The 17,683-nt window shown below is 37.8% G+C and overlaps 2 pseudogenes; both read right to left on the reverse strand.

Annotated features, from left to right (window-relative positions):
- Window positions 1–5,744: 5,744 nt before the first annotated feature.
- On the reverse strand, window positions 5,745–8,723 carry LOC131798757 (uncharacterized; annotated as a pseudogene).
- A 3,440-nt stretch (window positions 8,724–12,163) lies between these two features.
- Window positions 12,164–16,129, reverse strand: LOC131798758 (uncharacterized; annotated as a pseudogene).
- Window positions 16,130–17,683: the final 1,554 nt, after the last annotated feature.

Here is a 17,683-nt window from a genome sequence, read left to right on the forward strand (position 1 = left end):
ACGTCACAGGTTCACGATAGGTAAATAGGCCCTTCTTTGACCGCTTGTATGCGTTAATTTGATACTAATTAAATCCGCATGTAAGCGGTTAATTATGAGCGAATCGGGTGCTTTAAGAGCGCGATATATCCTGGGCACTAAGTGGTTGGCTCAACTTGGTTACAAAGCGGAAATGAATTGGGCTAAAACCGGAAGTTGAGAATCACTTATCTTTGTGATACGTTCTAGCAGACAAACAAACAAACAGACCGTACAGCTTTCTGAAAAACGTTTACGAAATTCTGCAACCCAAAATATAGGAAACTCATGAAGGTTGGTTGTTTTAAGTTTTGTAAGTTGTCAATTAGTTGCGAAATTTATTCTCCTCAGAGCAGGATTTCACCTGTCCTGAGGTAAAACCGAGAGAAAACTGAAACAAGGTTGTGACAGCTGAAAAACTTTTTCTAGTGGCATGGTCCATCGAATAAATGCCATATTTACAGCAAACCTTGTTTGAAATGCTTGTGTGGCACAAAACTTTTTAACCTGACTTTGTTTACCCGGATATTGAATTTATGAACGACTCGTGACAATATCGCGACATTTATATCTGTTGTCATTAAGCCTGTCTCATTATTGGCCATCTGGCGCAAACAGCGCCCTCTTTTCTTCTATTTCTGGTCGTCAGATGCTCACTGGCTAACCATTCCAAGATATCCGGAAGCGATTGGTAATAGTTTTCTGTCCCGAAAGCTGACCATTTTTGAAGAGCTGAGTCATCATTCTTTCCTCTAAAATATTTGTAAAAATTACCTTTAAAGTGAGGGAAACCTCAAAATAAATATTAGTTTGGTGAGATAGAATAATTGAAACGATTAAAATTTTGCCCTAAACGGATTGAGGTCGGCAGACGATTAAGAAGATTGACTCGAACTGCAAATGGAAGACGATTATAAAAAAAGTCATTGACAAAATTATTCACAACGGGTTTACCTCAAAGTGCATGGCGGCGAAAAATGAATACTCGCGAATTCATTATAACGCAACTTCCTTACTGATTGTGATGTTAAGTGCTCATGAAATTAAGGTCTATCCCCTTAATGGCTAGTGGACCAAGGATACATGCAAAACTAGCACTGCCCGTGTTTCACTCTGTTTGGGGCGATCTTAACCTGTCTTTCAGCTGTAGCCTGCGCATGCCTCGCTCTCCTCGTCGACAAGGAATCTCAGCCGTTAAGTCCCCCTGTGTAGTGCAATCAGTAAACATTTTAACAGTTCATGACGTAATTATAGGTCAGGTAATTTGTAATTTTTTGTGTATAAATTTAGTCCCATGGATCAACATTTATGTCCTCTCTTTAGAAGCAGCCTCGCCGTTTTTAAATGCTTCTAAAAAATTGCGTTATTTTGAGTTTATTCATAGGTTTTTTTTCTCCTTTTTGAATTTTTATCTACTCATGTTTCCTGCCGTAGACGTGTGGAGATTTTACATAAATGATGAGCGCAAATACGCGTGGCTTCGAGTTTAATCATAAATCTTTAAGATTATCATCCCAACTGTGTCAACTACAAATTGCGCGAATAGGCTAAAGGGTTATTAACCGGCCTAATTTGTGGCTTAATCGACTGTTTCAACTCCAAACTGTTCGACTTTACCCGTTCGATCAAAAACACTTGTAATCTGACAGGCCAATTGGGACAGTTAGGCTGCCAATGAAAATTAAGCACTTTACACCATCAACTACCTGGTGAATGCTAACCGATCAAAACGAAGAAACGCTCTTTCGTGAGCAGGTGGAGAGGTCCACATTGAAACAAACATGGGTGGAATTAACTGGTCCGATAACTGTTATTCAGTGTCTATAAAAATGGTAAGTGCTCCTACAAGAAATTTTCTATAACTGAGTTTCTTGAATTTTGTTAATGACCCAATGAATTGGTAATCAGACTTCGCGTCGCACAATTTGGGCGTAAAGGTCCTCGTAAATTCAAATTAGCCTCGCGATACGTGCTCCTCTCAGTTCTATTACCATTACTTATTATTATAATCCACTTACCATCTATACTAAGTTTATTAAAATGTGCGAGAACTCTCATTTTAAAAGGCATCAGCTTTTACATTACAAAGTGCGACCAGTACTATTACAAAATGCGTCTGCCTTTTTTTGTCACAGAGTGCTATGAGTATTAGTATGAAATGCAACAGCTTTTTTACATCAAAGTGCGAAAGTCAAGTTTTATTACAAAGTGCGTTAGTTTTTTATTAAAAAGTGCGACGTCAAGTCGTTATTTCAAGTGCGCCTGATATCTTAGTGCAACGATCGTACAAAGTACGAAGGAACAAACCAAAGGCTTTGGACATTCCTCACTGCATTCACCTTTTTTTCCCTCTATATTCAGTTTTTATATTTAATCAGGTAGGTGTACCACCTAGTATATTTTGTTAGAACATTCTCTTCAACTTTTAAGTGCGTTTAAACTGTTTCAAATATCATCTGTTGTCTATTTTGGATTAGAGACACACGTTGCCTTTAATTCGTATCATCTTCAGTGGCATTCATCTTCCTCGTTTATCAACACTCATAAGAAAAAAGAAGAAGAAGAAGGGAAATACATTTACCCAGATTTTTATATCCACCCAAGATATTATCTTATGAAATGTGGTATACTTGTGAGAGCGTGGTACAGTGTTAAAGTAAACAATACAGATAATACTCTAAGACTTTCCCAATAAAAATAATAATACATTCATTATCTCTTGCCAGTCACTAAATTTTTTTTTATTCCTTTATACTTATATTTGGCATATAATTTTCATCTCATGCAATTACGTTTTTGTTCTTAGAAGCTTTAGAAAGAGATGCAGTCTTGCGATTTTTAAATTCGTCTGTTTGTTGGACGTGGATTTTTTATTACACAAGATTAGGCTCCGCGATATAGCTAATTAGGCCGCAAAACGGTCACTTATCACAATTGCCTCACTCAGTATTCCCTTTTTTTGAGTTTTTTTGGCTCCCCATATCTTACAGAAGAAGCCATTTGCCGAGGTTGCATTTATTGACAAGGACTCGAACTAAAAATGTTAGCTTCCCATTTCTTGCGCTTCTATTTCGGCAAAGAGAATGCCTTCTTAGCAGATAGGGTAGGAACTATTTCTGCGGTATGTCCTGCGCTTCAAATTTATGAATAACGTATTTCCGACAAAAACTGAATCTAGTAATCATATTGTATCACTGTTTGTTCGCCATTTTCCATGTGTTTGTTTTGAGTCTTCATTAAAATGGTGGGAAAATGGGAAAGTGGGAATTGGCTCATATTTGGAAGATCAGCGGGAGACGGGTTCATGTTGCCGTCGATTGCATCCCTACCACTTGAGACGGTCCTCGCGCATATTGATAGTGTTCGGAAATGGTGATTGCAGCCAACAAACAGCAACAACTCTTTAAGAATCTTGGATCGCAAATTATTTTTGGGTTTTCATGATAAATTGTATGTGGAAACAGCGATCTGATCAGTATTTATATTTGTTTTTCCGATCTACAACAGTTTTCCACTAATGATTTATTAAAAACAATTACTCTTCAAAATATGTTCTAGGATTTCAATGTCCCTTATCAGATTTCAAGAAAGTAAGCAAGATTTGAATGGTACATCTTTTCTCAACAAGCGGAAGACTGGTTTAAGTTAGAATCGATAACAAATCGATACTAGCGCTATCGATTGAGGTTTTGCGGTAGCGATTTCCAACTAATTATCACAAACGATTGGTGGTGTCACAGACGATTGTCATCGTTACAATCGCTGTATTTTGAAAATAACACAAGCCATAAAGGTTTTACACTATCGACTGACAATTAAACCTATGACTGATATTTGGCTATCGATCTGCCTCGGAACACCAGTGATTTATAATTAGCGATTTTAATTGGAGTCTTATGACGACGTTTGGCGCAATAACACAAACCGTTGAGGTCCACCACTAACGACTGACAATTTTTGAACGGAAGCTAAATTGATTTACGAGCACGATTTGTTGTTAGCTCTAGCGATTGATATTTTGGCGCTAAAGATTGAGTTTTATTCCTAGCGATTGATATTTTTGGCACAAACGGCTCCCCATATATACTGAATCTCGTTCAACGATGGCTATCTTATACGACTTAATATTTATTCACCGGACCGAAGCTAATTTTGTGTATCCCATCCGTTGATCTCTAGAAATAAAAATACTTTACCATCTACTCATCAAACAGATAAAGTCATATTTGTAAATCAGTATCGACCCGGGAGGGAATGTCCGGTAAAATGTTCATTTTAGTGTGGCAATGCAATTCTATCTTAAAATTCCCCTAAGTCAAAAATATTAAAATGTCTCCCTTCAGTTCGATCAAAGGTTTCATGAGATTTTAATAGTGTTCATCGCCAAAGGTTATAGAGTCAGAAAACTTAGGAAAGAAAACGGCTAATAGTTGAGTCTTTAACAAGCCAGGACAGCTTCTTTCCCTCCCCGTTCATTTCGAAACGCTCAATAACATCATCTTTTAAGAACAAATCGTAGCCACCTGTCAAACTTCTAAACGCAGCGAAGTCTATAAGAGTGCAAAAACTGAAATAGGAAATACAAACACACGCTTATTAAAAATTAACTCGTAGAAGTAAGACAAAACTACCCTGAGATACGTGTTACTGACCCTAAGATACGATAGAAAAATGGAGGTACAAGCTAACATTAGTAGGCCCCTATGGATTGTGCCAGTAAAAGTAGCATATTATGCTACTATCATTGCCAAGTCATGCTCAAAATTATGCTGGTTTTTTTTTTTAAATTACCGGTAGGCTACCTTTTACCTCTTCGTATGACGTTGGTCAAACTTTGAGGTTTAAGTATGGAAGGAAAACCCTCTCACCCGTTCGATTCTGCGACAATTAGGTTTGCTTCTTTCCCCAAAGTCGCGCTATTTTTTGCTGATTGAATATCTAAGGATGAGTACATAGGTCAATATTTTTTCTTAATTAAATGGAGTACTGAAGATAATTCAAAATGGTGTGTATCGTAATGCCTTAACATACAATGATCTACAGCACTGTAGCTGGTTTTCCTTTCTTTTCGTTTTATCCTCTCCACCCGAAAAGCAAACTTGCAGAAGAATACTCAAATAAAAAGAAAAGGGTTTCAAAGTCTTGAAATCAACGATGAGAACAGTCCCAACGATAGATATGGAAAGAATTTGTCGCCCTGCTTGAGCAGTTTCAATTCTTGTCGATGTATGTGTGTCAACTTTATTTACAGAGGGTGACGACAGCCAGTTAAAAACTGAAAAACTTGCGGCCATCAAGCTAACAAGTACACGAGGTTAACGTCTTAAAAATGACCCTAAAGACCTAGATATCTAAAACTGAAAAAAATTAATGAAAATCAAAGCACGCCCTGATATAACTATGCAGACTTTCGCATCTCTTTAAAACTAGATGCATAACAATCAATGAGGCCTTTTATATAACTACTTACACTTTCACTTTGCAGGATAAAAAAAAAGTAATTGTATGTTTGAATTCATGCATCTGAAAAAAAGAAAACAGAGCAAAACAAAAACAAACTAAAAGTAACACTAATTTGTCTTGATACAAGGAAAAGTAATTCGGATTTAAGAAAACTGTGTTCAGAAGGTAGTTCTGATCACGTTTCATGCATGAATTTTGGAAAAATTCACTCCGCGTATATCTTAAGCAGCATTTCACACACGAGTTTAAAAGGGATGCGTGCATTAACGAATCCACAAATTCAATAAGTAACTTTTAGTTATCGAACCCCATGCGTCGTTACTAAAGTCAGATTCTCTTCTGTTATTTTCCATGAATTTAAAAGAGGTGAGTTTCGCCACCGTTGTCACAATTCCGTGATCGGCATCTGAACAATCAGCTCCGACTCCTCCGATCATGATCACAGAACCACTCCAGCCCTTGACACACCAGAAGCCGACCTCATCAGCACCTTGCAGGTCACTGCTGCATGAAGCCTGTCCGAAGCTCCCAGTGGTTTGGTGGTGTCCGCCATATTGAACTTTGCATTTTCCCAGGCACTTACCATTGGACCAAACTGAACCGTTTCTGAAATTACCGTAGCTGGTAATTTTGGAGCGGAATCTCTTCCCACTCAGACAGTTCCCATTTTGTTTGCAATAGAGGGGTGTGTCCAGAGTCATCATTGCGCGTAATCTTAAGCTCACTGCCACCGACCAGCCAGAACGCCGGGGAGATCATGTCTGCGTTATACGACGGGTCAGCGGCTTCTCCTGCAGCTTGAGTACTGTCATACCACCAGTCTCCTGAGTCATCCATCCAGTTTTTTTTGGATCACTGTTTGAAAACTGAGGGAGGAGAGTCCAGACCTGATCCACTGATACCATGTCACAATAAACCTGCAAAGAAATTAAGAATTCCATGCAAACTTTCATTTATAGTCCTAATTTATTTTTCCGTGAATTGTCTGCAAGAAAGAAATTATGAATTCCAAACATTCTTACTTTTACGATACAGATCTATTTTTTCTTGAATTGTCCAAAGTGAAGAAAAATAATTTAGTTAGTTACCAGAAAGTTCTTAGATTTCATTTTTGTCTCCCGGGGCTCCAGCCAATATCTACCGCTGACCGCCATCCCTTGTTAGCTGGCTTTGATCTCTCTACAAGACTCGGCAGGCATCTCGGGAACGGAGCCTAATGAGACTTTGGCAAAGAAACAGTAAAATGCTTCTCGTTTGACGACAATTACTTTCTTGATCGTATTGTACTGTTCAATTAACCAACCGAGCATAATTTTAACGAAGAATGCTTAAATGTGGACATATTAAACAATTCCTTGAAGGCTAGGCTTAGCAATAATATTAAGAAAGATGATCTTTTTTTTTGTTACAAACATTGGATGAAGATGAAAACATTTTGAGTCTCCATGACAAATCGAACGTTACGTTGAATGAATATTTATTAGAAAACTTGAGTATGTGAACAAAAAATTAATTCTGTACTTCATTAAAAATCTGTTTTTTTTATTTCTAAAAAAACTTTTCAAGGTTCTTTTGCCTTTTTCCTTCTAGGAATACATTGGAACAATGAGAACTTCTTTGTTTTCCGAATTAGAAACTTTCTGTCTGGGTAAATGTCCTTGGTGTGATCGCCCGATATCCGAAACTTCCAATGCACAATTCTGTCTTATTTCGAAGCATTTTTAATGCAATTGTTAAAATATATATTATCAACTTCAAATACCACTAAAAAAAATTCTGACTCAAAAACTCAAAGGATTCTCGTTTTCAAAGCAACGAGGTTACTTGCCCTTCGAGAATACGTAGTGTTTAGGGTATCGGTTCCTGAGATTTTTTCTCACTGGATGAACCAAGAAATGACCCAACTTAGTTTCGCCGGTTATCCCAAAATGTTTGTGCTTAATTTTCATCGGCAGCTTAACTGTTCCAATTGGCCTGACAGCCGGATTACAAGTGTTTGTAACCAGACCGGTAAAGTCGGACAGTTTGGACTTGAAACTGTCAATTAAACCACAAATTAGACCACTTAGTAACCACACGACATATTCGTGCGATTTGTAATTGACACAGTTGGGATGATTAAACTCGAAGTCACGCGTATTTGTGCTCATCATTTATTCAAAATCTCCACACACCTACGGCACGAGACATGAGTCGGAAAAATACAAAAAAGAGAACAAAAACTTATAAATAACCTCAAAATAACGAAATCCTTTTTAGAAGCATTTATAAACGAAGAGGCTGCTTCTAAAGAGGGGACACAAATATCGATCCACAAGACTAAATTTCTACAAAAAAAATTAAAAATTACTCGACGGAAATTAAGTAACAATACACAACAATGTGAACATCAACTTCAAGCACACAACGCAGCCAATGAAACATACAAAAACTCACAGGTAATTAAAACCCAAACGCAATACATACAGGGAACGGTATGGCAAGAGTTTTGTAGTAGTGATAGTGATAATATTGGTAACAATGATAGCGACAATAGTATTTAGACTTAAAAAAATTGATCTTTAGTTATATCATAGCTGATACATAATACTCTAAGACTTTCCCAACCAAAATAATATAGTCATTGTCTCTCATTTCACTAAATTTTTAATTCTTTTATACTTTTATTTGGCATGTAGTTTCCATCTGATGCAATTAAGTTTTTGTTCTTAAAAGCTTTAGACAGAGGTGCAGTCTTATGATTTTTAAATTCGTCTGTTTGTACATGTTGGACGTAGATTTTTTTATTTCACAAGAATAAGCTCCGCGATAAAGCTAATTTGGCTGCAAAGCGGTCACTGATCACAATTGTCTCACTCACTATTCCCTTTTTTAAGTTTTATCGCTAGCGATTGACATTTTAGCACTACCGATTGGGTTTTATCAATTGTAATTAATATTTTTAGCACAAATGGCTTCCCATAACTTACAGAGGAAGCCATCTGCCGAGGTTGCATTTATTGACAAAAACTCAAACTAAAAGTGCTGGCTCCCCATTTCTCGTGCCGCTATTTCGGCAAATAGAACGAACTACCGGTAGTTGCTATCGTTGTTAAGCCAAGTTGAATCAGTTGTGCATTAGATAGGATAGGAACTATTTCTGCGGTAATGTCCTGCTCTTCAAAGTTCTGAATAAGGTCATTTCCAATACCAACTAACTTTAGCAATCTTCTTATAGCACTGTTTGGAGCAGACGTCGCCATTTTCCATGTGCTCGAGTTGAGTCTTTATGAAAATGATAAAGAGGGAATGGGTAATATTTGTAAGATCAGCGGGAGACGTGTTCAAGTTGCCGCCGATTGCATCCCTACAATTTGAGACGGTCCTCGCGCATGTTAATTGTTGTCTGGAATGGTGTTTGTAGCTAACAAACAAAGGCAGATTTCGCAAGTCTGGCGTCTATGAGTTCGATCTCGCAGAGCTCGATTGATACCGGTATCGACAAGGAACACAACATTACCGAACACTTAAATTACAGCTTCCGTTGGAAAATTTTGTTTATATTTACAGTCGGTTAAAGACTTGCTGGTATTGAAAAGTAACACCTTATGGTGTTTGAAAAGTTCTTGCAGAAACTTACCAGTACCTGAAAACCAAACAACAGTGCCGAACCCTCCATCGAGTTTAAGGCTAATGCGGTTTTAGCTTATATCAAAGGTCTGTGGGAACAGCTTCGCCGTTGCCTACAACAACAAGGCGTACACGCTGTTTTCAAGTCGCAGACTACGAAAGTTTATTTATCATGACCCTTGTACTACACGCGTAGGGTCAAAGAGGTAATTCACATAAGACTTCATCCTAGCAACATCAACATGGATAGTGGAATAGAAATTCCAGAAGCGTGGATGCCCATGATCAAAAAACACAACAACAGGAGAGCCGTGCGACAGCGGACCGCCCAGGGAGCAAATCACTGAGTGATCAGCAAGGATCGAAATGCACCAATCAGAGCTGTTGAAAAACAACTGATCACTGCAGAGCATCATGCTTTATAAGATCACGCATGACCAGTCGACCTCATCGCCTGAAGAAGACTAGCAGTATGAAGTCGAAAGGTCGCGATCTACATCACACGTGACTACATCGTGAGATAAACGAAAAACTGAGATTTTATTGTTTTTCACCACGATGAATAACCACAACCTTTTCTACCTTTGAAGTTTTACGTCAAAACATTGAAGTTTAATAGTTACATAAAACATGTATTTATCACGAGCCAGGAAGTAGTAAGCCGACAAGGGAGACCCAAAAATGTTTTTACAGCCAGAAAAATATGTTGAATCGTAGTTTTTTATATAAATCCCATGCTGCATGACTGGTGAGCCTGTAGTTAATAAATGAATGTGTTTGAGGATGCCGTCTCGCTGTCCACCTCAAGGCATCAATAGGACACGATCACCTTGGTCATTTTTCGCGATTTCAAACATATTTCTGAATTTTACAAAGAGTATTGGATTGCAAATTATTTTTGGGTTTTCAATAGATTATTTGTGGAGACGTTGATCCAATCAGAAGTTTTAATTGTATTTTAGATTTCTAATAACTTTTCCGACAATAATTATTTATTAAAAACACTGTTTTAAGTTAGAATCGATAACAAATCTATACTAGCACTTAAGATTGAGGTTTTGCGATAACGATTTCTTATTTTCACAAACGATCGGTGGCATCACAGACTACTGTCATCCTTATGATTGCTGAATTTGAAAATAGCACAAGTCATAAAAGTTTTACAATATCAATTGACATTTAAACATAGGATTTATATCTGGCGCTATCGAACTGCCTCGGAACACCAGCGATCTATAATTAGCGATTTTACAATGGCGTTTGGTGCAAAACACAAGCGATTGAGGTTTAGCACGAACGACTGACTAATTTAAAAAGGAAACTAAATTGATCTACAGTTATGATTTGTTGCTAGCACTAACGGTTGAGTTTATCTCAAGCGATTGATATTTTAGCATTAACTACTGAGTTTTATCTCTAGCGATTGATATTTTTGGCACAAATGGCTCCTCATACTGAATCTCGTTCAACGATGGTTATCTTATACGACTTAATATTTACACGCCGGAAGCTAGTTTTGAGTATCCCATCAGTTGATCTCTTCGGATAGAAATACATAACCATTTACTAATCAGACAGATGAAGTCAAATTCGTAGATCAGTATCGTCTCCAAAGGGACTGATACGGTGAAATGTTCATTCATGATCAATTGTAGCGATACATTTCTTTTTTAAAACTACCCAAGTCAAAAATATTATAATGTCTTCGTTCAGTTCAATCACAGGCTTCATGGGATGTTAATTGTGTTCATCGCCAAACGTTAAAGAGTCAGAAAACTAAGGAAAGAAAACGGCTGATAGTTTAGCCTTTCATATGCCAAGACGGCTTCCTTCCCTCCCCCTTCATTTCTAAACGCTCGACAACATCATCTCTTTTTAGAGATTAGTATTTAGAGACTATTAACCCCAAGATACAATGAAAAACTGAGGTACAAGCTAACACCAGTGGAACCTTATGGATTGTGCCAGTAAAAGTAGCATATTATGCTACTATCGCTCAGTTTTTCTAAATTATGCTCAAAATTATGATTTATTTTGTTTGTTTGTTCTTTTTTTTTAATTAAACTACCTTTTTACCTCATGGTATGAGGTAAGTCAGACTACGAGGTTTAGGTATGGAAAGAAAACTCTCTCACCCACTCTATTCTGAGACAATTACTTTTTGAATTAAAACCCTGTCTCCCCTACTAGGTTTGCTTCTGTTCCTAAATTCTCGCTATTGTCTGCTGATCGAATATATAGGGATGAGCACAAAGGTCAGAATTTTTTGCCTTATCACATGAAGTAATGAACACAATTCAAAATGAAGTCTATGGTAGGGCCTTAGCATAGAATGATGTACCGTACTGTAGCTGGTTTTTCTTTCTTTTCGTTTCATCCTCTCCATCCGAGGGGCAAACTTGCAGTAGAATACTCAATTGAAAGGAGAGGGCTTCCAAATTTTTAAAATAAATATGGAAAGATATTGTCTCCCTGCGTAAGCCAATTTAATTCTATTTAATTTTTGCGCATGCGTTTGGCTGCCACCTGATCACATTTCTTCTGATACTGGGAAATAAGATTTATTTGTCATTATGTATGTGTGTGTCAACTTTATTTATGGAGGATAACGACACCCAGTTAAAAACCAAGCCAACAATTACTCAAGGTTAACGTCCTGAAAATGATCCCAGAGACCTAGATGCCTAAAGCTGAACACATTGATCAATCAACATCAAAGCAGGTTCTATTATAACTATGTACACGTTCGTTCTTCTTTAAAACTAGATGCACAACAATGAATGAAACCTTTTATAAAACTACTTACACTTTCAATTTGTTAAATATACACAAAATCATTTTAAGTTTGAATTCATGCATCTGGAAAACAAAACAAAGCAAAACGAAACAAAAAAAAAACTAAAAATAAGCACGTATTTATCTCAATACATCGAAAGGCAATTCGGATTCAAGACAACTGTACGTGGAGAGTAGTTCTGATCCCGTTTCATGCGCGAAGTTTGGAAAAATTCACGCTTCAAACAGCATTTTAAACAGCATCTCACGCTTCACGAGTTTAAAAAGGATGGATGCTTTAACGAATCCACAAATTCAACGAGTAACTTTTAGTTATCGAACCCCATGCGTCGTTACTAAAGTCAGATTCTCTTCTGTTATCTTCTTTGATTTTAAAAGAGGCAAGTTTCGCCACGGTTGTCCCAATTCCGTGATCGGCACCTGAACAACCAGTTCCACCTCCTCCAATCATGATCACAGAACCACTCCAGCCCTTGTTACACCAGAAGCCGACCTCATCAGCACCTTGCAGGTCACCACTGCATGAAGCCTGTCCGAAGCCCTCAGTTGTCAGGTATTGTCCTCCATATTTAACTTTGCATTTTCCAAGGCACTCACCCTTAGACCAGACTGAACCGTTTCTGAAGCTGCCATAGCTAGTAATTTTGGAGCGGAATGTCTTCCCACTCAGACAGTTCCCTGTGGTTTGCAATAGAGGAGTGTGTCCAGAGTCATCATTGCGCGTGATCCTAAGCTATCTGCCACTGACCAGCCAGAACGCTGGTGATATCATGTCTGGGTTGTGTGACGGGTCAGTGGTTTCTCCTGCAGCTTGAGTACTGTCATACCACCAGTCTCCTGAGTCATCCATCCAGTATTTAGTGTCACTGTTTGAAAACCGAGCGAGGAGAGTCCAGGCCTCATCCTCTGATACCATGTCACAGTAAATCGGCAAATAAATAAAGAATTCCATACAAACTTGCATTTTATGATCCAAACTTGTTTTTACGTGAACTGTCTATAAGAAAGGAATTATGAATTCCAAACATTCTTATTTTTTAACGGTACAAATCCCTTTTTTTCTTGAATTGTTCAGAAATGAAGAATAATAGTTAAGTTACTAGAAAGTTCTTGGATTTCATTTTTGTCTCTTGGGGCTCCAGCCAATATCTACCGCTGACCGCCATACCTTGTTCGCTGGCTTTGATCTCAGCACAAGACTCGGCAGGTATCTCGGGAGCGGAGCCTAAAGAGACTTTGGGAAAGGAACAGTAAGATGCTTTTCGTTTGATAACAATTACCTCCTGGATTGTGTGGTATTGTCATGTTCAATTACAAACCTAACATCATTTCAGCAAGGAATATTCCAATGTGGCCATATTAAATCGCAAGATACTGTAAGGAATTAAATAATTTCTTGAATGCTATAATATTACATCTGATGTGCTAAGTTTCATTGAATGTTTAAAATATGCGTGCTCGGAAGGTAACATCTTGAGAAATACCGGGAGCCAACCACATTAATTTCTTGTTCCTGTAAGGCTTAGACTCGAATAGAGGAGACTCATTCCCCAACCCCCCATTCCCACTTCAATTATTGCGAGGCTTTGATTTGATCTGATGAACTACACAAGTGATATGTGAATTGTATAGGGAATATATCCGAGCTTCAACCCGGTCCCAGGACAACGCTGACGGAATCAGTCACATTGTAACAGGATGAAATTTTAATAGTGTTCAAAACACCTAGCATTTATAAATGAGCTTTAAACAAGTCTTCTCTTTCTCTCTATCTGTCTGTCTGTTTATCTCACACCTCTCCGACACAACCTCTCCTCCTCAAAAGTAGCTGAACATGTGTTACCGTCATATGCAAGGTTGAAAAATTTATCAAATTGCTGAAAATTTTGGCTTAACGATACTAACCAGGTGTGATTGTCCAAGGACTAAAGGAACTTGATGTTTTCAGCCATGAAAAGTATTCAGTTTTCACGAATCTTTTTTATAATAGTGATTTTAAAGACTATGTTATTGTCCGTACCTCTGTTCTTCCATCGTCGCACGTAGAATCTAGTTTCATCTCGGACTAAATCTTCAAGTCTTGCCTCTTTGATTCTGTTATTAAGCTCGCAAAGTTTACCAGTTTTGACGTAATTGTAGCTCTGACATGTGAGTTCGCTGTAGCAGAACATCAGACACTCGTACGGATCTTGTACCCTTTTTGATTTAGAGATGTGACCTTTCAGAGCCTTTCCACCCTCTGACTGCTCAGCGGGTTCACATTGCAGACTAATGGCCATGCGCAGAGGAATCAAAGATGAAAAGTAGAAAATATACAGTACCGAAAACATCTGACCTGGATAGACTTGTACTCTATAAATAAATAGATAAACAAATAAATCAGTTAAAGCGCTCATGCATAGCGTGACAGGCGGCTCTTAACATTAGCAATGCAAGAACCGCGGATCTCCTTCCCCGTAAAGATTTGAAACGAATCGGGAGAAGTTGCCGAGAGTCAGCAACCAGACCCGTTTCAGACCTCTTGCTGACTCGCGTTGCTAAGGACCGCATACTTTCCCGCTGGCGAAGACACGCTCGTGCGTAAAGGTGAATGATGAGGGCCTGCTTAAACGTTGGGTTTAAGAGGGGATCGAGGGCTACTGGAAACGAACGATATATTTGACTTAAATGAGAAATGTTTTTGACATAGTTTTAGAGAAAACGCCAGCTTAAGCTGCAACGTAAGGATGAAGCGAAAACGTTACACCCTTAATCTGCTGCAATGTGTCGCTCAGGGCAACAGAAAATTCGCAAAGTGCTTAGCGATGCATAGGGACTATGAAAGTATTAGCTTCTTTATATAAGATATCGTTTGAACATCGTCGTCATTTCCTAATTTTGTTGATAATCGTCGATTGTTGTTTGTTATACTTACGCACAGTAGTACTGTGAAGATCTCAATGGTCAATGAAGGGGGGGTGGCTTGACAGTTGGCGGTTGATTTCAATTTGCGATTTTGATAGTTGATAGTTTTATTTTAAGGTCTGAAGATTAAAATTTAGGGCCCTTTTTTCTCCTATCAGGTCTAATCAGTTTTTTCCTTTTTTAAATTCGATTGAAAACTTGATTAGAAAACGGTGCAAAGTGAAGTGAAGCGATCAAAGCGTTAAAAAAAGGTTGTGACTGAATCACGCTGCTCGAAACCAGTCTTCAACCGAAGTCGAACTTGTTAAATTTGAGTACCCTTCAACAGATCGGAGGTTTTAACTCCCACCACTCCCACCACTGAGCCAAATTATATTCAAAATGCAAAAGAGCCTAAAATATGAAACAATAGAAGCACTGGACCAAGGAACGTGCCAAAAACCCAAACAAAGACAATAACGTACTCACGGCGTCTACAGCCATAGAGCCACAGAGAATCTGCGGGAAGCTAGTTGTTCTCTACGTTCATATTTTGCACATATCCTGCATGCTGCAAGGATCAGTAATGTCCATAGTCTCATATGTGTTAACGGAACCCAAGAGATGGTAAATTTCAGTAAGAAAGTTGATCTTTTCATTTCGTCACAAACGTTGGATAAAGAGGAAAATATTTTATGTCTCCGTGAGGAATCGAACGTTACGTTGAATGAATATTTATGGTTATTTATGGAAAAACTTGAGTATTTCAACAAAAAGTGAAATCTGTACTTCATTGAAAATCTTGGCAATTTTTTTCATTAATAAAAAGTTTTCAACATTCTTTTGCTTTTTGCCTTCTTGGAATACCATGGAACATTGAGGATTTCTTTGTTTTCGAATCTTTCTGCCTGGGAAAATATCCTCACAGTGATTGTCCGATATCCGAAACTTCCAAATCATTCCACAGTGCACACTTGTGTCCTATCTCGAAGCATTTTTAGCGTAATTCTGACTTACCCTTCGAGAATCAGTAGCGTTAGGAGAGTTGGTTCCTCAGGTTTTTTCTCACTGGATGAACCGAGAAATGACCCAATTGGTTGCGCCGGTTATCCCAAAATGTTTTCGATAATATCAAATATCGTATAACTGGTAATTTTTACATAGCAATGTTCGACTCCGTTTCAATCAACCTCCAATTTCTTCAGACGTCAACTCTTCATAGTTTTCGCTACCTCTGACACATTTGCTTACCCTATGAGCTTGTAGTATCCGTGATTTTCCTTCACAACTTCCAACTTTTACGATGTTTACTTTCTTAATTGAACTAATCTCTTTCGATTGGCCTCTAAACTCCGCTTTGTAAATGAAGCTGAAATTAATTTCGTTTCGGGGCAGATGAGGAAAGCATGAAACAGACATCCCCTTTTTACTAAATGTCATCTAGCAGTAGAATGAGTCCTCAAGCAGGAAATAAAACGAAAATGACCTCATTTTGCGTCAAATGCAATTGTATAACTATTTTTTAAGTCAAAATTTAGGCAATATTGACGCGAAATATATGCCGAATTAATCGTGAATAAACCTCGATTCCTTTCCCGTTATGAATCATTGATGACTTTTATGAAAAGCGTATGCAATTCGAACTAGGTTCATTGCTACTAAAAGCGTTGTGGGAAGCGATTATGACACGTTGATAAACATTCATTGTGGCAAATCGGAAAACTCTCCATATCAAATTGCTAGAAACTTCCCGCTGTGTTGTGCTCATGCTAGAATTGAAAATGGAACAATGAGAAACACAACAAAATGTCCTTCATTATTTATACTGTACTCCGTTCATCGAAGTTTGGCAATTACACGAAAATATAGAAATAACTAATAAGGACTTTATCAAAGGACTTGAACTCATTTTGAAAAGGTCTGTGCTTGACTAAAGTTGAGCAAAGGGCTTGCTAAATTCATCATGTTCCCACAATTAATTTTTCTGGGGTTCCAAACTATTTGTTTTCATAATAAGCTATTGAGAAATAAAGCTCTAAAACAGGTTTTGGAGTGTTCTTATCAAAACCTCAGTAGAAATAGAATGATACCATTGTTTTTTGTTTTTTGTTTTTCTTTTTTTCTGTTTTTCTGTTTTTTTTAAATTTACATAATGAAATTTAGTCACGGCGTTAACCAGCATAATACTTCACAAAAAACTAGCAGCTTTCCGCCAAGCTGTAATATTTTCATTTTAAATTGTTTTCTCTTGAATAAAAGATAAAAGACACGAATGAAAACATTAAAGTATGAGATGCATACTGGCTCAAGCCATTTTCAGCTAATTTTCAACTGTATAAAATTATGAATTCACTCAATCACGACAAGTGGATAATATTTGTCTTCCTCGTTGTACCAACTTTAAAATGACAATTCTTTAGGAAATTCCTTAGAAAAGAATGAAAGCATTAACAAGTTTCTTTAGGAAAGTTCTTCCCAAAATGTGAAGAAGCTGGTGTTCTTCAATAAAAATATACGCCCTGTTTTAGTTTCCATGGAACGATCTGCATGGCCAAATCCCATGGTCGTAATGTCAACGCACGATGGTGAGTGTAAGTGCCACTGTGCATGCGCAAGAAGCTGCCGTGAGCGCGCGTGAATTCTAAAGATAGCACGGGAGGAGGTAAAGGAAAAGTCTACGCTCAACTTAAGAACTTTTTCGAGGGATGGATACATTTGATAGATACTTTTTAAGGTCCCATTTTGATGGAGATGATTATTCCAGAAGCCCAGATGAAAGGGCGAGGAATAAGCTGGAAAAAAATTGGAATCTCTGAAGAGTGCCCGGGTTTATTTTTATTGCTGATATGTCCTTGTCCTGACTAAATATTCTCACACAAACATGTGATGACAAAGGTTGGCAAAACATTTCGAT

This window comes from Pocillopora verrucosa, chromosome 5 (assembly GCF_036669915.1).
Source record: "Pocillopora verrucosa isolate sample1 chromosome 5, ASM3666991v2, whole genome shotgun sequence".
NCBI lineage: Eukaryota > Metazoa > Cnidaria > Anthozoa > Scleractinia > Pocilloporidae > Pocillopora > Pocillopora verrucosa.